This window comes from Pogoniulus pusillus, chromosome 11 (assembly GCF_015220805.1).
Source record: "Pogoniulus pusillus isolate bPogPus1 chromosome 11, bPogPus1.pri, whole genome shotgun sequence".
In the NCBI taxonomy this organism is placed as follows: domain Eukaryota; kingdom Metazoa; phylum Chordata; class Aves; order Piciformes; family Lybiidae; genus Pogoniulus; species Pogoniulus pusillus.
The window spans coordinates 13,637,251-13,660,973 of NC_087274.1; the positions used below are offsets into that span (position 1 = coordinate 13,637,251).

At 54.6% G+C, this 23,723-nt stretch overlaps 1 protein-coding gene across 4 annotated transcripts in view; it reads right to left on the reverse strand.

The window, feature by feature from the left end:
* NDEL1 (nudE neurodevelopment protein 1 like 1) overlaps nucleotides 1–10,094 on the reverse strand; it is a 32,325-nt gene extending 22,231 nt beyond the window's left edge. For 3 of the 4 annotated variants that reach the window (XM_064151125.1, XM_064151126.1, XM_064151123.1), the window contains exon 1: nucleotides 10,000–10,094. The gene's annotated coding sequence lies outside the window, so the exon portion shown is untranslated. Of the gene's footprint in view, nucleotides 1–9,559; nucleotides 9,739–9,999 lie in introns of those variants that run through there. The other variant, XM_064151124.1, reaches the window with a different exon arrangement.
* Between the last annotated feature and the right edge of the window lie 13,629 nt (nucleotides 10,095–23,723).

Below are 23,723 nucleotides of genomic sequence, written 5' to 3' on the forward strand. Positions count from 1 at the left end.
AGATGCTCACCCAGGCAAGTTGTGGGTGCCTCACAGATTTACAGAATGGTTTGGGTTGGAAGGGACATTAAAGATGATCTCTTTCCAACTCCCCTGCCATGGGCAGGGACAGCTCCCACTAGCCCAGGCTGCTCAAGGCCTCATCCATCCTGGCCTTCAGGGGGGTAGCATCTACAATGCCCCTGGGCAACCTTTTCCTGTGCATCACCACCCTCAAATCATGGAAGTGTTTAAGACCAGCCTGAATGAGGATTATGAGGATTTGATCAACCTGATCTAGTGGAATGTATCTCTGTCCATGGCAGGGGGGTTGGAACAAGATGATCTTTAAGGTGCCCTCCAATTCAAGCCATTCTTTGATTTTCAGCCCTGCTGGAACTCTTCAGATAAAAGCCTGTTTGGCTGCACTTGTTCTAGCTGCTGTGTCTGTCACCAAGGCACAAATCAGAAGTTGTGCACAAAATTGTGTTTACAGTGGAGGCAGAGCCCATGAATCAGCTCCCAGAGCACGCTGGTTTGACAGCCGGAGGCACTGTGGTGAGCAGACATCTGCGGTGGCTCAGGGATACGTCAGGCTGCTCCTGAACTGCCATTCCCATGGCCAGGAACCACAGAATGGTAGGGGTTGGAAGATCAAGTCCAACTCCCCTGTTAATGCAGGTTCACCTAGAGAAGGTCACACAAGAACACAACCAGGTGGGTTTGGATTGTCTGCAGAAATGGAGACTCCACCACCTCTCTCCAGGCAGCCTGCTCCAGGGCTCTGTCACCCTTAAATTAAAGAAGTTCCTCCTCATTTCTAGGTGGAACTTCTTATGTTCAAGTTTGTGACCACTGCCCCTTGCCCTGTCTCTGAACACCACTGAAGAAAGTCTGGTCCCATCCTCCTGACACACACTCTTGAAGTATTGATCAGCATTGACCAGATCCTCCCTCAGGCTGCTCTTCTCCAGACTAAAAAGGAAGAGGTGCACAGCTCCATGGTGTCTGTAGCATCAGTGCTGCACTAAGCTTACAGAAACCCCTTCTCTAACTTCTCCTAACCTTCCTCTCTGAGCACTCAGCTCTGAGCTGATGCACTCCAAGAGACTTAGATCATCAAGCAGCAGGTTCTTCCCCCAGATAAAGGCAGCAGAACACAGCATAGGGGCAGCCCTAACAGCTCCACTGGAGCTGACCTCAGAAGGTGGACAGCCAGCAAGGCACCACAGGCACCACAGGCACCGCAGGACGTGTTTGGAGAAACGAGGAAGCAGCTTACATCATTTCCTACAAGCAGCTGAGATAAGGTCCCGGGGCCAGGACTCCTTCCTGTCTGCTCATGGGGGCACACCCTTGGAAACCAGCACCCCAGGAACCTGCAAACAGGGCACAGAAGCTGCAAGGGCTGCCAGGGACGTGCACCCAGAAGCTGCAAGGGCTGCCTGGGACCCACAAGTACTGACAGAGTAAACAGCTGCTGGTGGAGGAGGTTTCTGCATCACACTTTCCCTTGTCAAGAGACCCTTCCCTTTAATACTCCACAGGATGATTCAGCCCTGTGGTACTGCAGGCCCCCTGGCAGCAGCTCTTCATGCCCAAGCCCAGCTCGAAGGAGCAGCTTGCTCTTCCCCACGCCTGCCACCCCTTGCTTGCCTTGGTTAAGCAGGTGATGGTTCATGCTTACCCACAACCTGTGTCCACCATCATGCCTAATGCTACCAGCATGAATTCTGGACCTGCTGTCTGCACCAGACAAACACCTAGGGTAGATGTCACAGAATGGCAGGTTGGAAGGGACTCCAAGGAGTCACAGATTGAGACCTCATCACGTCGGAAGGGCCCCTCAAAGGGCATCTTGTCCAACCCCCCTGCAGTCATCAGGGACACCTCCCACAAGAGCAGGCTGCCCAGGGCCATACTAAGTCTGATCTTGAATGTCTCCAGGGATGTGGCCTCAACCATGTCCCTGGGCAACCTGTGCCAGTATCTCACCACCTTCATTGTGCAGAACTTCCTCCTGATGTCCAACCTAACTCTGCCCTGCTCCAGTTTGAAACCATTGCTCCTCATCCTGTTGCTCCATACTCTTCCTAACAGTTCCTCCCCACCCTTCCCCTAGGTCCCCATCAGATGGTGAAATGCTGCTCTAAGGCCTCCCCAGAGCCTTGTCTTCTCCAGACTGTATGTCAGTATCATCTGTCCAATGCAACACTAAGCTCCAACACCTGCACTTTAGGTTCTGTACAGGGCTACACCAGTGCCCTTCCTTGGTGCGCATGGGCTTGAGAGATTGGGACAAGAACACCTAAACACACTGCAAACAAGGCAGCTCAGGGCCAAAACACTGCTCTGAGAGTCAGGAGATGCAGACAGCTCCCAAAGCTGCCCCAGAACATATTCCATGAGCAAACCCTTCCATTTCTGCCAGGCCCTGCCTGTCCCCTCTCTTGACATCACAGAAACACAGAGCCACTGAAGCACAAGGATTTTCCTGGCAGAAAGCAACTCCCAGGCAGTATCAGGACATAACCAGAGCATTTTAAGCATCTCACGTGTGGGAGGAGTGTGGATGCCCACGGAATACCAAGAGATTAACAAAAAACCCTGCTCTGCTTTAGCCTGTTGCCAGTCCTCCCAGCTCTGGGCATTATACGAGGCGCTGAGACGCAGCACAGCAGGTCCCTTCCTATTCAGGGGCTCCTTTGCATCCGTGGGGGTGACAGAATCCAGCCTTTGACATACACAACAGTGAGGCTTTCAGGACACAGACAAGACAATGCAGCAGCCTCTTCCAGGGAAAACGAGAGCAGGCTGCTGCTGCCCACTCCGATTCATTACACCCCAGCTTAGCATGCAGGCTGTGCCCTGGGAAAATGCAGCCACACAGGCACAACTCCAGGACCAAAGCAGCTCTCAGACAAAACTATGTTCAAAATGTGGTGGCTCTTTTTACCCCCCCACCCCTTTCCATGAGCAGAGGGACAGAGTAACTCTGCACTGTATAAATGGAGCAGGTTTGCCACACTGCCATCACTCTAGAAAATGCAGCTTGTCACTTAAGAACTTCTCTAAACCCAGAGGGGCTTGTACAGGATAGATCTAGTTTGCCATGTCCAGAAGAGGCATTCCAGTACCTGAAGGGGGCTACAGGAGAGCTTGGGTGGGAGTCCTGACAAAGGCTTATAGTGACAGGGAGAGAGGCAACGGCTTTGAGCTGGAAGAGGGGAGCTTGAAACTGGAGATGAGGAAGAAATTAATTATACAGTAAGGGTGGGGAGACACCAGAGCAGGCTGCCCAGGGAGGCTGTGGATGTCCCCTCCCTGGAGATGTCCAAGGCCAGGCTGGATGAGGTCTTGAGCAACCTGGGCTGGTGGGAGGTGTCACTGTCTATGGGAGGGGGTTGGAGCTGGATGATCTTGAAGGTCCCTTCCAATCCAAACCATTCTAATATTCTACAAAAAGCATCCTTACAAGTCAGATGCTTCAGCATCCTCTGGGTGTTACAAGAGCCAAAAGCTGGATCAAAGGTAGCACAACTAACTGAACTAACATGCAGATGGCATTCTCAGTATCAATGAATCTTAGAAAGGTTAGGGTGGGAAGGGACCTTTAAAGCTCATCCAGTCCCCTGCAGTCAGCAGGGACATTTGCAGCTAGAGCAGATTGCTCACAGCCTCAACCAACCAGAACTGCAATGGTGCAGCCATGGGGCAGCTCCCACCAATCTGGGCAGTCGGGACCAGGATCTTAACACCCTCAGTGTGAAATATTTCTTCCTTCTTTCCAGTCTCAATCTCCCTCTTTCAGCTTCAAACCACCCCCCTTGTCCTGTCACAACTGGTCCTGCTCAAAACTCTGTCCCCAGATTTCTGCTCGCCCTTGAAGCACTGCAAGGCCACCAGAAGGTCGCCCTGGAGCTTCTCTTCTCCAGGCTGAACAAGCCCAGCTCTCAGCCTGGCCTCACAGCAGAGCCCTTCCAGCCCTGCCAGCATTGCTGTGGCCTCCTCTGGCCCTGTTCCCACAGGTCCCTGTCTGTGCTGTGCTGAGGGCTCCAGAGCTGTCCCAGCACTGCAGAAAGGGTGCAGCAGAGAGGCAGAATCCCCTCCCTGCCCCTGCTGCCCACACTGCTGGGGATCAGCCCAGGACAGGCTGGGGCTGGGCTGGCAGCACTCGGTGCTGGCTTACCTCCAGCTCTGCATCGCCCAGCACCCCAACTCCTTCTGCTCAGGGCTGCTCTCCAGCCCTCCATCCCCAGCCTCTGCTGACAGGTAGCTGAAGAAATCTCCCGTTCGGGGCCAAGCTGAGCTGTTTTAGAAGCCACTTTCCAGCTAAGTCACACAAGCACAATGCAGCTTGAAGTGTAAGACAACACTTTACAAAAGCTTCTAGGGCTCTCCATGTGACAGGAGGCTGCTGCTGGGGCATGGATCAAATATCAGACCAAAACACTAAGCTTGAAATACAACACCGTGTTTTGAGTTCTACCTACCCCTTCCCACAGTCGGGAATCCACTCCTCCCTGCTCCCAAAGCCACGTCAATCCACCTGCTTATAGCGGTAGGGCTGAGCCACAGAAATGTGTCCAAAATGATTCTGGGTATTGCTGCAGAGCTCCCAGGGTGGATTTGCAGCATCTCCAGTGGCTGGAGATGTTCTTATTGATTTTAATCACCTCTCATTCTCCCATTTAAAATGAGCTTAGCTATATCTGTCATATGGAGTGACTTAATGCCACTTCCTGCTCAAGAACAGGTCATTTTCTGCACAGAAGCAGAGCCTCACAGTCCTGTTTGCCCAACATATCCAGGCACCAAACATGAAGAATGAAGCAGAGGCAAAGCTCAGATGTGACAAACCAGTGCTAAGACTCCCTCACCTACAGTCTGTTGTCCCAACACTGCAGGCAATGTCCAGGAACTTTTGGAACTAAACCAGGAGCCACCTAAAACAGGACTTGATAGATTCTAGGGTATCTACATTAGCAGGAGGGTTGGACTAGAGCATCTCCAGAGGTCCCTTCCAACCCATAGCATTGATTCTGCCAAGCTGAGATCTGGCCTTCAGCTCTTGAGATAACAACCCACTGCTGGCTATCAAAGTCCCCAGGCCTGCCTAGTGCCATGTAATGGCTGCAGTCCTGCCCTCCTCCCAGGGAATGACTCTTGCCATTAAGTGTTGGCACCATCCAGAGCTGCCGCAGAGAGCAGGAAGATCTGTCAGCAATCAGCTCTTCTTCCTCACCCTATTCAATGCTGATTCACTGGCAGAAAAGTAGCAGAAAGTTTCTTGTCATCACTCTTCAACTTCTCAGCCCATGAGAACCAACAGGTAGCTTGTTTAGAATCAGAATCACGGAGTCATTTTGGTTGGAAAATCCCTTCCAGTCCAACCGTTTTCTAACTCTGCCAAGGCTTGGTCCCCAGCACTACATCTCTGCATCTCTGAAGCACCTCCAGGAACAGAGATTCAACCACCTCCTCAGGCAGCCTGTGCCAGTCTTTGAAAATCCTTTCAGGGAAGGAACTTCTTCTAATGTCCAACCTAAACCTCCTCTGGTGCAACCTGAGGCCATCTCCTCTCATCCTATCACTTGTTACTAGGGAGAAGAGATGAACCCCCACCTAGCTCCAACCTCTCTTCCAGGAGTTGTAGAGAGACTTCCACCACTCCTCACCTTCTCAAACCACAAGAGCCCACAGGTAACTCCCAAAGACCCCGAAGCTCTTGATTACTTCTTCCAACCCCCAAGCAGGACGCAGAGCAAAGGAAGCTGAGGACTGCAGCGCAAATCAAAGCAAATCCAGCTTGGCTTTCATTTCTTGTGAAATGGAAAACAAACAAAAGCCGTGGGTAAGATTTCACCAGTCGATTTGTGTCTGTTTTCCTCATCCTGAATCAGGAGCGGTCTGGGAGGCTGCCAGAATTCATCACTGCTTCAGAAAGCGAACCTCTGGCTTTTCCTGCAAGGCTGTTTTTGAACTGGCTGTTCTTGAGTGAACCACAACAAATGCCTCCTCGCCTCTTCCAGCAGCAGCAGCTGAGCTTTCAGCAAAGGAAGAAAGTCACAGAGCACAGCATCAGCACAAGACCCCTTCTTCTGCTACAATAATAAATCCTGCATTTCCATTCTGGCCATCACGGGAGGCAGAAGATAACCAAATCCTACCTGCAGGGATTTTCTGCAGGGTTCAGACACAAAGCTTCTGAGATAACCAAACAGCACATAGTAAAGCCTTTTATCTCAACAGCCTCTTGTGGAATTGAACTTATTAATCAAATAACGAAGGTCTGCTTTAGACCACAGGGCCAAGACTTTGTGAATATATAACCCTCCCTGGATGAGTTAGTGCTGGGATTCACAGAATGGTTTGGGTGTGTAGAGAACCCAAAGATCATCCAGTTCCAACCCCCCCTGTCACAAGCAGAGATGACTCCCACTTAGCTCAGGTTGCTCAAGGCCTCATCCAACCTGGCCTTGAGCACCTCCAGGGAGGGAAGCATCTACAATCTCCCTGTTCCAGTGTGTCACCACCCTCACTGTAATCCTTGAAACCAGAAGAAACATAATGATGCAAGAAGTCTTTCCATAATTGAAGCTAGAGCTGCCACAGGCATCAGAATGTAGCATTAAAACCCATTTATCCCTTTCCCAAATGTGGGAAGTTCAACATATCTGACCTCTGCTTGTTCCCAAGTGACAAAGTGACGTGTGAAAAAGCAAAGCCGAAGAGGTTGGTGCTCCTGGTGCAGGTTCAGTATGTGCAGAGATTAAACAAAGGCCCCTGGAGATGTGCATGTCCCAGAACAATCTGTGTGTGATGAGAACTCTTTGCTCCTGGGAACTCCGGAGGGATGAATCCATGCAGAGCAGAACAGTGTGGAGTAAATAGCAAACTGGGAAGGAAATAAAATGCATCTGCTTCTCCCCGCCTCAGTCTCTGCTTACTGGAAAACCACCTCTTAGGAAACTCAGTGAGATGTGATGAGCACCAGGAGCACTGATCCTGACTGTACAGCAGAGGTTGAGAGCTGGCACAAGCTGCACCACCGCCTCTGAATATCATCCACCCAGAGTGTACCTTATCAAACCCACAGCTGCCTGTTTTTCTCTTCAAACCTCGAAAAATTACAGAGCATCCTACCCAGAAGCAATGAATTTATCAGAAAGCTTGTAAGAGACACAGTAAAGAGCTTGAAACAAACGACAGCAGAGAGGTCCCTTGGGCCCTTCTATTATCCCAGCAATTAATATCATCCCAGTGACAACAGCCCCTGGAAAGGCAGTGGCCAGAGGGCTGAGATGCTTCCAGATACTAGAGAATGACAAGTCACCAAGGAACTGAAAGGAGAGAGCACTTAGCACAGGCTTCTCCCAAGAATTCTGTGGCTTTTACATCTCTGAAGTTCAGCCAGTGCCAAGGAAGTGGGGGAATGACTTTGAAAAACATGATCCAAAAGCTGGTCACAGAGCAGCATCAACAGGGAAGGCCTCAGGTCTCTTCAGTAAGTACTTAACAAGATGAGAGTTAAAAATAAATCCCCAAACTCTGTGTTGATCAGGAGAGGGAAGCAGCACAATCTGCTGCTGAGCTGTATGGACAGAAGAGCCCCGGAGGTGCATGATCACATCAAGAGAAATGAGCTTCAATGGGCATGTCGAGGGCAGACTGAGGCAAGTACAGCAGAGCAGTGAAAGGATGATTGCCTCAACACACCTCGGTGTACCCTGATTGTGTTTGTGGTGTCATAAACATCAAAAGGGTCCATACAAAGTCCATTTCCTCTCTGTACTTTGACTTTCTCTGCTTCTCAGAAAGAAAAGTAAGAGACAGAGGACCTAAATAGTACTTTGCTGCTGTACTTTTTGGTAGCCTGCTCCCAGCCATGTCTCCAGAGACAAGACTCCTCCTGGCACCAAGGTCACAGACGTCATCAGTCATATGTCTTCTTTCCTCTCTGCCTCCACGTATACAAGATAAATACACAGCCCAGGCAGGTAAAAGCAAGACAGAAGATCTCTTCCAGAGCAGATCTAACACTGTGAATCCAAAACTCACCTATCCTACCCTCACCTGTCACATCCTCTACAACCGCAGGGAACTGCCGCTGCCAGCCTGTGCAGTCACATCGCTGACACATCCCATTTAAACAGAAATACATAAACATAAAAAGCCTCCTGGCCACTTCTGTGCCCTGGGACAGCTCCTTCCTCTTGTTATCTTTGACCAAACACTGCCCTTCACAAGGCCACCTACACTCTGTGGTGTCCACGAATTGTTTTTGGGAGAGAAAAAACAAATCTGTTAAGTATCCAAGGAACTTTTATAATGCAGCTTCAGCTATTAAACCACCTCTCAGGACAAGTGCCACAGGAATCCAAAAGTGCCCTCCACCTCTTCACACTCATGACCAAGTTGAGACAGCTTGAAAGCGAAGAGAGAAGCCCTGAATCACCAAATACTCCCAATCCAAACTGGTCGGCAGCAATGAAGCTGGGCTGTGGGAGGACAGCTCTCCTCCTCCCTCAGAAGCAAAGAGAGATGTGCTAATGGGAGGTCATTCAACTGGAGCCTAACCCCAGCAGTGCCTTTCCTCTGGTGTGGGATGCGTTCATCCTTCATGGCATGTCTGCTGCAATTCGGGTCAAACTCATCAAACTGGAAGCATGATGCAGGAGCTGGTCGAGTTCGGTCATGTTTATACCCAACGCAGCAGGACTTGTTCAGCTGAGAGGGAGGGACAAAAACCCTCCCAGGATTACTGAGAAACATTCAGGAGAGAGATGCCCTTGGCTACACCTACCAAATAGCTGAAGAGAGTGGAGGAAAACTGCTGCCTAGATTCTTCTTAGTGTCTGGGGATGGATGATGGAAAAATAAACACCTTCTGGGACAAAGCCACCTACGGAGGAGGCCTGGTGACTGCAAAGGGAGCAGCTGTGACACCAGGCGACTCACCCAGTTTACTCTGCCCCGTGGTTTTGTACGGGCACACAAAGTCCCTTCGCATTTGGAAATCGCTCTCAGGAAGCAGTAAAGTCCAAAGCCATTCGCCACCGTCAAGGCCGTCCCTAGGGCAAGATGAGGATGTACGGAGGCAGAGCCCACCCAGTGTAACCCAGTGCCCTCTCCTCTGACACACCACATGAGGGAGGCACTGCCACGGCGCAGGGAAGGACAAGACCCGGGGCTGAGTCACCAGCCGCCTGCAGAGCGGAGGAGCAGCTCAGGGGCTGGCCGGGCTCCATGGGTTGGACAGTTCGGCCTTAACGCATCCAAATGCAGCAGTTTCGCCCTGCCCCTTGCACAGAAGCCCTGCCAGAGCCGCCCGCCCTCCCTTCCTCCACCCTGACCCGGGCTGCCCACAACCAGACGTGCCCGCAGGCCGTCGACGTCCGTCCCTGCCATGAGGCGAGGTGACCGGGAGGAAGCCAGCCGCGATGGGGCGAGAAGAAAACGCGTTTCCATCCCCCGATCCCGGTGTCGGCGAGCACCTATGGCCCAGGCCCCCCAGCACCCGCGGGATGGCAGCTCCACGCCAGACATGGCTCCTTCCCTCACGCTCAGATGAAAATACCTTTAAAAGGGGGCTCTTTCCCCCCGCAAGCCGCTGCTCCCGAGCAGGCAGGGCCGGGCCCGGCGGGGAGGGGAGCCCGGACACTGCGGATCCCCAGCCCCGCTGCCAGCAGCCCCTCAGGAGGTGACGGAGTGGGGGGGCCGACACACCGGCTCTCGCAGGGCGGTGGCCGGGTGGGCAGGGCCGAGCCGGGCCGGACAGTGACAGGCATCCACTTCCACCAATGAGAAAAGCTGAGGCTGCGCCTTCAGCCAATAGCTCGCAGGGGAGGGTGGGACCTGCCCCGTTGTCAGTTCGCAGCCAATCGGAAAGGGCTGCGGGGCCCGCAGCCCCCGGCACGGCGAGAGGCGACCCCCCTCTGCCCCCCGCCAGTCCTGCCTGAGCGCGTCCCCGGGCCAGGCCGGGCCGAGCCGGGCCGAGCCGAGGCCGTTGCCACTCACCGGGGTGCATTCCCTGTCACAGCCGCAGCATCGTCCGCCACCGCCACCAGTTCTGCCTCATCCGGGCACTGCGGGGCGGGCCCGTGATGCAACCGAGGGGCGGGGCGCGGGGCGGAGCCCCGGGACTGCACGTGCGGGGGTGCCCAGATGGGTCGCGAGCCAGCGCCGGTAGCGACCCCGGATGGAGCTTTCCGGCTCCTCCTGCACCCGCCGCCGTGGCTCCGTCTCACCGACTGCGCCCCCCTTATTACTGTAGTTTGTGAGCTGCTCCTTCACTGCCTTACGTGGCTCCATGCCGCGGAGGGGTAGAGTCAGGCGCTGGCACTGCATATCTGGGCCCCTGAGCATCCACCCACCCATCCATCCATCCCTCCCTCCGTCTGTCCAGCCAACCATCCACCCACCCCTGAGGGTGAGCAGAGGGCCCTGCAGTACGGCTGCAGCCACTGCGACACCACCTTTGGCACTTCAACTTTACATCTCCTTCCTTGTTCCCTCCATGGCTCTTCTGTCCTATTTGTGTCCCCAGAGAGCCCACAAAACCAGGAAACTTGCTGTGGTCAAAGTCCCCTAGGAGTGCCCACTAGCCCCAAGCCAAGACCATCCCTATCCATCTTTCTTATTCCAAGTTTTCCCACTGGTGGGTGGCTCACCCACCATCCCATACCACTGTCCTTGTGACGTTTGCACATGGCCCTGCAGCCTTTTGGGGACCTCCTTGGTGACCCTCCAATTGGACCTGCTTCACAGCTGACCTCCAGGCTCGCTTCCACTGACCTAATAGTTCAGCTTCCTTTGTGTGCTTCGCTTCCTTCCCTCTGTAATTAGCCAGACAGTCTCTCATTAGAGGCTATCAGGATGCCTCTGGTCCAATGCTGCTGGCACTGTGGTGTGATGGTGGCTGAAACCACAGCCATGCCAACTGCCCTTGTCAGGACAGCCTGTGTCCTCCAGGGGCATGGTGCCACCAGGGCCACCTTTGTCCCCACCTCTCTTCTCCCACCCACATGTGTGTGTGGCTACGCAGTGCAGATGCTCTGATGCTTTTCCACCCACGGCAGATGGGACAACCTGAGGATAGAGAGCATACTCTGCTCCCCCTCAGTTTCCAGCCAGCACCATGGGTATCCCCCAGTGCGTCCACAGGGCTTTCTGAGTCACACAGTGTTACAGGTGCAGCTCGGGAGTGTCAGTGTCATGAGCAGCTCTGAGCCACATGCTATTTGCCTAGCTGAGAGAGTATCTTCTTTTCTGCCATCCAGCCCTGTGCTAGCCCAAGCTGAGAGCAGCCAGAGCCAACTAAGCAGAGTGCATGCACAGCCCAGCTCTGGCTGGGTACCCACCAGCACAATCTGGAGTACACTGGGTGCTGCACATAACACTCTGAAGTAAGACAAGTTTGTGTCCTCTGGGACAGGCTGGGTGCTCACTATTGCATTTTGAAGCAGGTGAGATGCTCATCCTTGTACTCTGGGGCTGCTTAGATGCCCATTTTTGTGCTCTGCAGCTGAGACCTTATAGCAGCTTCCCAGTGGCTGGAGAGCTACAGGAGAGCTGGGGAGGGACTTTTGACAAAGGCTTGTGATTACAAGATTAGGGACAATGTCTTTGAGCTGGGAGAGGGGAGACTGAGAATGGAGATTAGGAAGAAATTCTTTAGAATGAGGCTGGTGAGACACTGGCACAGGGTGCCCAGGGAGGCTGTGGATGCCCCCTCCCTGGAGGTGTCCAAGGTCAGGCTGGATGAAGCCTTGAGCAGCCTGGGCTGGTGAGAGGTGTCCCTGCCCATGGCAGGGGGTTGGAACTGGGTCATCTTTAAGGTTCTTTCCAGCCCAAACCATTCTGTGAATCCATGATTCTATGACACCACTGTCCCAGACAGCTGCTATCAATCTCTGCAGCATGTCTAGGACCGGGGACGGATGCCACCAGCTCCTTCAGAGCTGCCTTTACCAAGCGCCTGTGTCCCAGCTCGGCAGGGCTGTGCCTGCAGTGACAAAGGCGTGGGGCCGGCGGGGGCTGTGTCCCCGGGGGGGGGGCAGCCTGGTTAACAGCGACGTTTAAGTCAATGTTTGCTCTGAGGTCGCTCCTGGTGACACCCCATTGTAATCCGGAGCTGTTCCCAGGCTTTGGAGGAGGGTTTGGAGCTTCCAGGCGCACAAAGGAGCAGTCACTTAGCATTAGCTGGGGCACAATGCGGCCGTGTCCGCGGCGGCGCAGCCACCAGCGGGTCCCACCAGTAACACCCCTGCGCTGAGAGCCTGGGACAGGCGAGGCAGCCCAGGGGAGCCCAGCGAGGGGGGGGGTCTCGCACACGGCTGGGCGTGAGAGCTGAGGCTGTCCCACGGCCCAGGAGGGCAGCTGCTGGAAGTCATTTCGATGTGGGGTGAGAGGGGGGATGCTGGCGTTATAGATTGGTAAGGGCTATGCCATGGCACAGGGTGGGCTGTGGGGGACAGCCCCGAACGGAGGGATACAGGATGGGTGTGGGTCCCCAGGGGGAGAAGTTACAGACTGGGCCATAGTAATGACCTGAGTGTGGAAGGGCTCTGCAGTGAGGCCAGGCTGGGAGAGTTGGGCTTGTCCAGCCTAGAGAAGAGAAGGCTCCAGGGAGACCTTCTAGAGGCCTTGCAGTGCTTCAAGAGGCCAAGAAGAAAGCTGGGGACAGACTTCTGAGCAGGGCCTGTTGTGACAGGGCAAAGAAAAATGGATTGAAACTGAAAGAGGGAGATTGATACTGGAGAGAAGGAAGAAACGTTTCACCCTGGAGGTGGCGAGATCCTGTCCCAGGTTGCCCAGAGAAGTGAGAGATGTCCCATGGAACCATTGCAGGTCAGGTTGTTTGGGGCTGTGAGCAACCTACCCTAGTTGGAGAAGTCCCTGCTGACTGCAGAGAATGGACTGGATGAGTTGTAAAGATCCCTTCCCACTCAAACCAGTCTGGGATTCCATGACAGTTCTTGGCCCAGACGTGGCATCATGCAGGTTCTCATGGGCATTGCCTCAACCAGACACTGGCAAGAGTTCAAAGGGAAGAAACAGCTGCTGGGACTGGAGTTTGGAGCAGGGCAGGGATTTTCTCCCTAATCCCTTCTTCGTAGGGGAGTCTGGGACCAACAGCTCTAACTGCAGCATCCAGGCGGGAGGGAAAAGCTGGAAGCAGCCCAGCCAGCAGGGAGCATTTCCAGCAGGACACATGGGATCCTTGGCATCTCTTCTACTTCGCAACACCACCAGCACTAATCCTGTCTACTCACACACCTTGACCACCTGGAGTGCCTGGGAACAGCTGAATGCTGTGTGCAGCCTCTCATCTGTCCAGCAAAGGATTTGAGATGAGGTGAAGGAGTGTCTGAAGCTGGCCCAACCATGGTATTAGAACCTGGCAGGGCTCCAGAGCTAGAAGCAGCTCCTAGGACAGGCAGCCAAAGAGGAAAAGAGGCTTTGGGTGAAGGGGAAGCTGGGATGGAGTAGAAGACAGCTCAGGGAACTGGGCTCTGATCCATGTTAGGTATCAAGATGCAGATCTGCTTGTGGCTCTCCTGCTGTGAGCATTGCCCCTGAAAAAGCATCAGCTCACTGCAGCTCAGAAGATTGGTGGTGCATGAGTTGGCCAAGCCTGGCTGCTCCTGTGGTGGCCTCAGATCCAGCAGATTTTTTGACCCCTGGAAAAAGCCTCTGGGACTCTCCTCAGAATGAAGCATGAATGAAGGAAGCTGAGTCAAGTGTAGCACTACAGTTCCTGCCCTTGTAATGCCTGCAGTCTCCTGGGGCTGAGTTTTGAGAGGAGTGAAGTTGAACACTCACTATTAACCCAACACTACCAAGTCTGCTGCCAAACCATGTCCCTTAGCACCACATCTAAATATCTTTCAAACCTCTCCAGGGCAAGGAACTTCACCACTGCCCTGGTGAGCCTGGTCCAGTCTTTGAGAACCTTTTCACAGAAGAAGCTTTTACTAATCATATATTCACAGGATGGTTTGGGACTTTAAAGACCATCAAGTTCCAACCCCCTTGGGACACCTCCCACCAGCCCAGGTTGTCAAAGCCTCAGCCAACCTGGCCTTGAACGCCACCAGGGAGGAGGCAGCCACAACCTCCCTGGGCAACCTGTGCCAGTGTCTCCCCACTCTCACTATAAACAATTTCCTCCAGTCTCCATCTCCCTTCTTCTGGCCTCAAGCCATTGCCCCATGTCCTGTCACTACCTGCCTTTTGCAGAAAGTCCCTCCCCAGCTCTCCTGGAGCACCTTCAGGTACTGGAAGGCTGCTCTAAGGTCTCTCTGGAGCCTTCTCTTCTCCAGGCTGAACAGCCCCAACCTCCCAGCATGTATCCACAGGGGAGGTTCTCCAGCCCTCTGATCATCTTCATGGCCTTCCCTGGACCATCTCTAACAGTTCCATGCCCTTCTTGTGCCGGGAGCACCAGCACACAGTGCTGTCCCACCTAAATCCCCTGGTGCAACTTGAGGCTGTTTTCTCTCATCCCATGCCTGGCTCCAGCTTTGTTTCTGTTCTCCACCCTTCTTTCTGTTCTCCATCCTGTCTCTGGTCCTAGGAAGGCTCTGCTTAGTCTCCAGGCTGGCAGGACCCCCAGAGTGTGCCCTGAGTGAGCACAGGGCAATGAGCAGCTGCCTGCCAAGGCTGTAGCCTCTGAATGAATGCCTTCTTCTCCCTGGAGCATCTGCCCGCTGGCTGTAAAGCTGCATTGTTTGTCTGCTGCTCACACGCTGCCGAGGATTAGCATCCTGACAGCTCCCCCCACTGCCCACAGCATCGCGGAGGGGCAGGGGTGGGATGTGAGATGGGACCAGCGCAGGGCAGAGGTTGCTGGGGAGACAGAGAGGCATGTGGGGAGGAAATTTGAGTCAGGAGAGGGAGAGATGGTTGGGTCTTGTCATGGGATCCAGGAGTTTTATGTGACCCTGGTCTTCCTTGGCCTGCCCTAGGTGATCCTGCTTGGGTAGGAGGGTTGGACTCAATGATCTTCAGAGGTACCTTCCAACCCTTACCATTCTATGGTTTCTCATCTCAGATGGCTGTGTTAGGCTGCTACAGCCCCACTCGAGTCCTCTCCTGTGGAGAGCTGACACCCTGCTTGGTGAAGGGCATCTTTGAGGGTGAGATAAGTGCTGAAGATGCCCCTGGAGACTGTGATTGTCCTCCCAGGCACAGCAAAATCTCACACACAGTGGGGCTGTGTGTCTCTGCCTGGACCAAATAGACAAAGGTCCTGTATTTGGTGCCAGAACAAAGCTCCAAGGGCTCAGGGTCATTCCCAGAAGGGATTGTTACCAGAGAGGGACAGACAGGTCAAAGCTCTGATGCTCAGGTAACATAGAATCATAGAAACATAGGATTGTTTCAGCTGGAAAAGCCCTCTGAGATCATGCAGCCTAACCACCAGCCCAACACCACCACAGCCACTAAATCACGTCTCCAGGTACTATGGCCACACCTTGCTGGAACACCTCCAGGGATGGGGACTCCACCACCTCCCTGGGCAGCCTCTGCCAATCCCTGAACACTCCTGCAGCAAAGAAATATTTCCTCACCTCTAACCTAAGCCTCCCCTGGCCCAATTTCAGGCCATTTCCTCTCCTTCTATCACCTGAGACTAGGGAGCAGGCAGAGCCCAACGCCCATCTCACTGCTGCCCCTTCTCAGGGAGCTGTAGAGATCAATGAGGTCTCTCCTCCGCCTCCTCTGAACACTGAACACCCCCAGGTCCCTCAGCTGCTCCTCCCCAGCCCTGCTCTCCATGTCTTTCACCTGCGTTGTTGCTTTGCTGGCTCTTCCCAGGTGCCTCCATCAAGCCCGCAGCGCCAGGCAGGAAAACAGAGCTCAGAGAAGGGTCCGAGACCTGCCCCGCTCCTTGTCCCTGCTCTTTGGACCCTATCTGATGTCTACATTTCCGATCGGCAGGCAGACGAGCAGATCCCATCCGTCCTGGGGGGGGGGGGGAAGAGACAAGATCCCAAGGCGGGGACATGGCCAGCTCCAGACCTCGGCACCGCTTCAGTCCTCGGCAGCCCTCCAGACCTGAGGGGCTGCTCCCAGCGCCCCTGGACCGGTGCCATTGCTTGCGCTGGCAGAGCAGGTCTGAGAGCGCCACCTCCTGGGCACGGCAAAGAGCACCCAGAAGAAAGCTGAAGGGAGAGCTGCGGGGACCGGGAGCTACTTCAGACTCCAGCGCAGGGCCACAAAAATGGGTAAGGAAGTCCAACATCTTTATTATGAAGAGAGCCTGAGGGAGCTGGGGCTGTGCTGCTTGGAGAGGAGGAGACTGAGAGGTGACCTCGTCAAGGTTTATAAAGATGCAAAGGTGAGTGGCAGGAGGCTGGAGCCAGGCTCTGCTGGCTGATGCCCAGTGACAGGACAGGGGGCAATGGGTGACAGCTGAGGCATAGGAGGTTCCATGTGAACCTAAGGAAGGATTTCTTCCCTGTGAGGGTGACAGAACACTGGAACAGGCTGCCCAGGGAAGTTGTGGAGTCTCCCTCTCTGGAGATATTCAAAACCTACCTAGATGTGTTCCTGTGTGATCTGCTCTAGGTGCTCCTGCTCTGGCAATGAGGCTGGACCAGATGATCTTTTGAGGTCCCTTCCAGCCCCTAACATTCTGTGATTCTATGATTCTGTGATTCTGGTTTGTGCTTTTGGTCTGTCATGGCTGAGTTGGCATCACAAAGGTGGGCACCCCAACAGTGTGTCTCCATCTGGCCCGATACCTGATGAGCAGGGTGGAGATGCCCAGAAGGAAAAGACAGTGATTTTCCCACTCTGAATGCAAGCAAAGCAAGTGTTGGAAAAAAAATGTGTGAGCTCAGTGGAACTCCAGAACCTTTAAGAAGCTTCCATCCCCCTAAGCTTATGTCTCATAGAATCCTTCTGGTTGGAATTGACCTTTCAGATCATCCAGTCCAACCACTGACCCAGCACTGCCAGGCCACCACTAAACCATGGCCCTCAGCACCACACCTCTGATATTTTCCAGTGATGTGTCTTTCTTTTGACAACATGGGACTGGATGTAACTCCCCAGGCTGGGATCAAACATGGATTTACTTCTTCCCTTCTTTCCCTTCACCTTGTTTCCATCAGTGACATCATTTAGGTGCTTGAACATGTCCAGAAAAGGGCATCAAGGCTGGTGAGGGGGCTGGAGCAGAGCCCTGTGAGGAGAGGCTGAGGGAGCTGGGGGTGTGCAGCCTGAAGAAGAGGATGCTCAGGGCAGACCTCATTGCTCTCTACAACTACCTGATGGGAGGTTGTAGCCAGGTGGGAGTTGATCTCTTCTGCCAGGCACCCAGAGACAGAACAAGAGGACACAGCCTCAAGCTGTGCCAGGGCAGGTTCAGGCTGGATGTTAGGAAGAAGTTCTTCACAGAAAGAGTGATTGGCATTGGAATGGGCTGCCCAGAGAGGTGGTGAAGTCACCATCTCTGGAGGTGTTTAAGAGGAGGCTGGATGAGGTACTTAGTGACATGGTTTAGTTAATTAGAAGGTGTTAGGTGATAGGTTGGACTCAGTGATCTCAAAGGTCTTTTCCAACATGCTTAATTCTGTGATTCTGTGATCCTGTGGTGGTTGAGCTGAGGCTGGACGAAGTGGGAGTACAACATGTCAAGCAGAAACTTCTCTGAAGCCTCAGATGTGCAGGTTGAACATTGCTGAGGGGGGAGCTTGGAACGACAGATCAAGACCTGGGAGGGATGGGACAGCTTCAGGAGTGATGGGGAAAGGTGACAATGGTGTAACAAGCCCACCAGGGAATTCTTTACAATAAGGGTGATGAGACAATGGATGTCCCCTCCCTGGAGGTGTTCAAGGTCAGGTTGGATGAGGCCTTGAGTGACCTGGGCTGGTGGGAGGTGTCCTTGACCATGGCAGGGGGTTGAAATTGGATGAGCTTGAAGATTCCTTCTGACCCAACCCATTCTGTGAAGCTATGACAAGATCTGAAGGAGGAGCAGCACCCCCACCACACTGCCCTGCAGCTTCAGCAAAGACCTGCCCAGCAGCATAGGCAGCAGGGTCAGGGAGAGGATTCTGCCCCTGTTCTGCTCTGCTGAGACCTCCCCCACAGTGCTGGGGCAGCTCTGGAGTCCTCAGCACAGTACAGACAGGGACCTGTGGGAGCAGGGCCAGAGGAGTTCACAGCAATGCTGGAAGAGCTCTGCTGGAAGGCCAGGCTGGGAGAATTGGGCTTGTTCAGCCTGGAGAGAAGGCTCCAGGGAGAGCTTCTAGTGGCCTTGCAGTGCTTCAATGGCTGAGCAGTAAGCTGGGAACAGAGTTTTGAGCAGGGCCTGTTGTGACAGGACAAAGGGATGATTTGAAGCTGAAAGAGGGAGTCTGAGACTGGAGAGAAGGAAGAAATTGAGAGAGCCTGGCCCAAGCTGCCCAGAGAGGTGGGAAATGCCCCATGGCTGGCGCCATTGCAGATCAGGTTGTCTGGGACTGTGAGAAGCCTGCTTTAGCTGCAGATGTCCCTGCTGACTGCAGGAGGTTGGACTGGATGAGCTTTAAAGGCCCTTTCCCACTCAAACCAGTCTCTAACTTATGATGATAGCACTTTTCCTCCTCCCTACTTGGTCCATGTGAGTGAAAAGTTCAAGTGATGCTGTAGAAGACAAGAGCAAAGCTCTGGCTGAACACTGACAGGTTGTAGGGAAAGGACCCTGACCACACTGACCTTGCTGAGAGAGCTGTGTCCTCCTCTGGGTCAGAACTGTCCCTTGTTCACTGGAAGAAACCAATCCCTGAGCAGAGGTCTCAGCTGTGGTCACTGGAGAGGAGCTGAGCCTAGTGCCACTTTCTCACTTGGCCAAAAGGACCCTGGGGCCTTTGGCCCTGCACTGGGTTCAAGAGGACTCAAACAGTGGCCTTGAGCTGCACTTCTTACACTCCAACAAAAAACCACAGGCAGCATTTGGAGATCTCTTTGCCCTGGAACTCAGCTCCCTCCTGTCCCTGGGGAAAGGTGCTGCCACGCGTGAAAGCGAGGCAAAACCATGCCCAGGAAAGAAGCAAAGTGCTGAGTGAGCTGGGGCTGTGATGTGCCCAAAGCCCTTTGATGCTGGCGTGGCCAGAGCAGCCAGGGCAGGCAGACTGGTTGGTCCAGTGCCTATGTATAGAGCACTGAGCTCATCGCTTCCGACCGCGGAGAGCGTTCAAATCACAGACAACAGAAGTTTCCTCCCCGCCTCGGAGCCAGCAGGCAGCAAACTGGAGCTGGGGAGATGCTCAGCTGCCCCAGATATGCCCTCTCAGCTGCCCATCACTGGCCCAGATGGCTTGCTTGGTGCTGGACAACTCGATGGGTGCAAACTGCCCTGCCACCTCCAGCAGCTTAAGGAGGGACCAGGGGATGGGGACATCTACCTTAGGGGTGACTGCAACTTCAGCCCTGGCACAGTCTGGCTGGAGAGGTTCCAGCCTCAGCCTCTGCTCATGTGCAGAAACTAGGGTAAGGAGTGGAGTGGCCTGGTCCCCAGTCCTAAGCAGAGGCGTGGAAGTTGTTGACATACTCTGGATCTCCTTCCAGAGAGGAACAAAGGGCTTCACGGCTAGTGAGATCCCCTGAGGCACAACCCTCCCACCACAGGTGCTCTCGGCAGAGGGCAGACACATCTTGGCATGGGCTGTCCCAGTGGGGCTGCACCTACCCTTCTCCTTCCAGAAACCAGCCCCATGTTGTAACCACCGTGCCCACAAGTGACTGATACTGCTGCCCACGCCTGCCATGCTGCCACAGCACCCAGCCACGTGAAGCCACCTCTCCCACCCACAGAGGGACTTCCAGGGCCCACCTCGTTGGATTTTGGGTGTCAGAGATGCATCTTCTCTTCTGCCTGTCACAGAGACCCTGCAGAACACAGGGCGCCTTCCCGAGGCTGGAGAAGCACAGGGATGGGAATGCTTCTGCAGAACATCTCTCTGCCCGAAGGCAACAACTCCACTGATGTCCAAGTTTCTCTTGAAGAAGCCATTTCCATGATGGAGACCTCAGGTCTTTCAGGGTGTTCAGGCTCCCTGGTGGTGTAAATCCAAGTCCCATAGGTGCAAAGAGGCAGGGAAGATGTGCAGGCAGGCAACTTGAGGTCACCACATCCACTCTGAAGACCTCTTCTTGATGTGGCAAGCAGCATCTAGATCCCCATGGAGCCACTCAGCAGGAGTGAGTGTGGACTGGCAGGTCTGAGGCCACTGGCTGGGATGGGTGGTGGCAGAAGTGGCTGGGAAGAGTTGAGACTGAGACAAGAGTGATCCATCATGCAACTGTTTGCAGACAAGATGCTTCTCAACTTCTTGTCTGGAGGTCAGGGGAAGGATGGGCAGCACACTGGGGTGTGGGTAAGGCCACAAGGAACCTTCTCTATGTGAGTGGCCAAACAGTGACTCATGAGCCACCCACAGATGCCACAGATGGCCAAGCATGGGGCTCTGGCCTGCCATGAATCTGCAGGCTCCTGCTGCTCCCTGGATCGTGGTTCCCAGAGATGCTGGAGGCCCCACCAGGGCAGGTGCAAGGCAGTGGTGGCTCACATGCCTGCTCAAGTGAATTTATGGGTCCATAAACTGCCTCACTGGGGCTCTAGTGGTGTGGGATGGGCAGTATAGGGCTCCGAGGATGACTGTTTAGGGGAGAGGGTGTGGGGAGTATATGGCCAGAATGAGAGATGGGGAATGGTGGTGGATGGAGGGGAGAAGTGGTTGCCTGGATCACAAAATCACAGATTAGAATGCATTGGAAGTGACCTCTGGAGATCATCCAGTCCAACCCTACTGCTCAAGCAGGACACCCCCAGCAGCTTGCCCAGGATCACAATGCCCAGCTGGGGTTGGAAGCTCCTCAGATAAGAAGACTCCACAACCTCTCTGGGCAGCCTGCTCCAGGCCTCCAGAACCCTCACACCAAAGAAGTTTCTCCTCCTGTTCAGACAGAACCTCCTGGGCTCCGGTTTGTGCCCATTGCCCCTTGCCCTGTCCCTGGGCACCACTGACAGGAGTCTGGTCCCAGCCTCTTGCCCTCCAGGCTTTAGCTCTTGCTGAGCATTGGTCAGCTCCCCTCTGGGGCTGCTCTTCTGCAGGCTCTCAGCCCCAGGGCTCTCAGCTTTTGCTCCTCACAGAGCTGCTCCAGGCCCCTCAGCAGCTTTGCAGCCTCCATTGGACTGTCTCCAGTAGTTCCTTGCCCCTCTTGAACTGGGAGCCCAGTGCTGAACCCAGGACTCCAGATGTAGCCTCATTGGGGCAGAGCAGATGGGGGAGGACCTCCCTCAACCTGCTGGCCAGACTCTTCTGAATGCACCCAAGAAGGCCATTGGCTTCTTGGCCTCGTGGGCACATCGTTGCCTCACCCTGATGCTGCAGCCTACTCTGCAGAGGGATCTGGGGTCCTAGCATTCCCTTTAGTCCTGTTTCACCGGGAATTGACCCCGGGGCTGAGCCCCGCTGCAGCTTCCCTTTACACGAGGGCAAACAGGCAGAACCCTGCCTCCCGTCCCTGCCCTCCAACGCCTGACGCTGGCTCCCAACCCACTCCTTGGCCAGGATCAGCCCTTTAAAACCCGAACGAGTTCCTCCACATTCACTCCGCGGGAGCTGTCCCTGTCCCCGCTCTGGCTGTTGTGCAAGGTCCCCGCGGCCAGCCCCTGGCTGTTACACAGGACGCAGCTGTCCGGGTCCTGCGGCTGGGACAGCGCCGGAGCGCATGGAGGGGCTCCTGCCCGGGGGCTCTGCGGCAGGTGAGAGGCTGCGGGGGGCGCAGAAGCGAGTGCCTGGGGTTAGGGTCTCCTTCTGCAGCGCTCTGGGGGAGCACCAAGTCACAGCATTGCAGAATCCCAGAAGGGCAGGGGTTGGAAGGAGATCACCTAGTCCAGCCCCCCTGCCAGAGCATCCCTTCCAAAACCAGAGCAGGAGCCTGCATCTTTCTTCTCTTGCATGAGGAGGCTTTGGCTCATTGTGGTTTTGTGGCCATCCCCGTGGCTCTCATGTGAGGAGGCAGCCAAGGAGGGCAAGGCAAAACCTGCAGTAAATTGGCTGGGAGGATGTCCATGGGCACAGGCATGCATGAGAAAAGGGGGGCAGGTTGGGTTGGCTCTGAAAAGGCTACGAGGTCTGGAAACAGCTGCTCCAGATCCTGAGCTAGTCTGAGAGATGGGAGCTGAGCAGTCCTCCTGCCTTCTCCAGTCTTCTCCCCACTTTTACCCTTCCTCCCTTCCCTCTTTCCTCCCTCCCCCCTTCTCCCTCTCCCTTTCCTCTTTCCCCCTTTCACACTCCTCCCTTCTCCCCCTTCTCCCTTCTCCCTTTCCCCATCTCCCTTCCTCCATCTCTCTTCTTTCTCTTCCCTCCCTTCCCCGAACCCACCATGCAAATGCTCCTTGCCCTGGGAGATGCCCTGGAGAGCCTCAGCCCCAGCCCAGGCACAGAGTTGGGGATGCCAGCAGCCCCATGATCCCCAAGTCATGCTGGGGGACAGTGGACTGGTGGGCCTCTCCTGTCCCTAACTGGAGATGCTGGTCTCAGGCTCACTGTGAGGAGCAGAGCATGAAGATGGATGTGGCTGGGCCCCTAGTCTGATACATCTTCCAGCAGTCTGGAAGAAGCCTGGCATGGATGTCCACTACCTACCTCAAGTATGGTATCTCCCTCTCCATTCCTGTGAGGTCCTCTGCTCCTGTCTGCCCCACTGATATGGCCTCCCTCTGCCCCTCCTAGCCCCTCTGTGTCCTCTGAGGTGGAAGCAGCTCACCTTCCTTGGTAGGTTTCTTTGTGGGATTGAAGTTCTCCATGCACCTGGAGCTGGCATCAGAGCATGAAGGCACTCATGGCACAAGCTGAAGGTGCTTCATCTGTGCCAGGCATGAAGCAGGTGCACACAGCCCCATCCAGGGTCTCATGCCTTTTGCCATGCCATCTTGCAGCCAGGGATTCTTGTCCCTGGTGGCTCTGGAGCAGAGGTTCTCCCTTCACTTCCCCTTTGCCCCAAGGGCCAAACTGAGAAGGTTAATGCTCCTGAAAATGCCCTGCCTTGCTGAGACCATGCCTAGCAGCCACCACTGCATCTGTCTGGGGTGAGAGGGCAAAGGCAAGAGCAGGGGGGAGCAGGAGAGGTGAGGAGGTGGAACATGTGTGGATCATGTGTGTTCAGTTTTGGGGCCCTCACTCTGAGAAGGATATTGGGGGGCTGAAGCAGGTCCAGAGAAGGGCAACAAAACTCTGAAGGGTCTGGAGAACAGGGCTGGGAAGGAGTGACTGAGGGAGCTGGGGGTGTTCAGCCTGGAGAAGAGGAAGCTGAGAGGAGACCTTATTGCTCTCTACAGCTCCCTGAGAGGAGGCTGCAGTGAGGCAGGGGTTGGGCTCTTCTCCACAAGTCTCAGGTGATAGGAGAGGAACTGACCTGAAATTGCACAAGGGGAAGGTTAGGTTGGAGATGAGGAAAAATTCCTTTGCTGCTAGAGTGTTCAGGGATTGGCAGAGGCTGCCCAGGGAGGTGGTGAAGTCCCCATCCCTGGAGTAGCTCAAGAAGCACGTTGCCATGGCACTTGGGACCATGGTTTAGTGGCCATGATGGTGCTGGGTTGGTGGTTGGACTGGATGATCTCAGAGGGCTTTTCCAACCCGAGCAGCTCAATGACTCTATGCTAACCGTTGCAGCCTCATTAACCCATCACACCTTCTCCTTGCAGCTGGAGAGCACCTGGGGCTGACAGAGCAGGG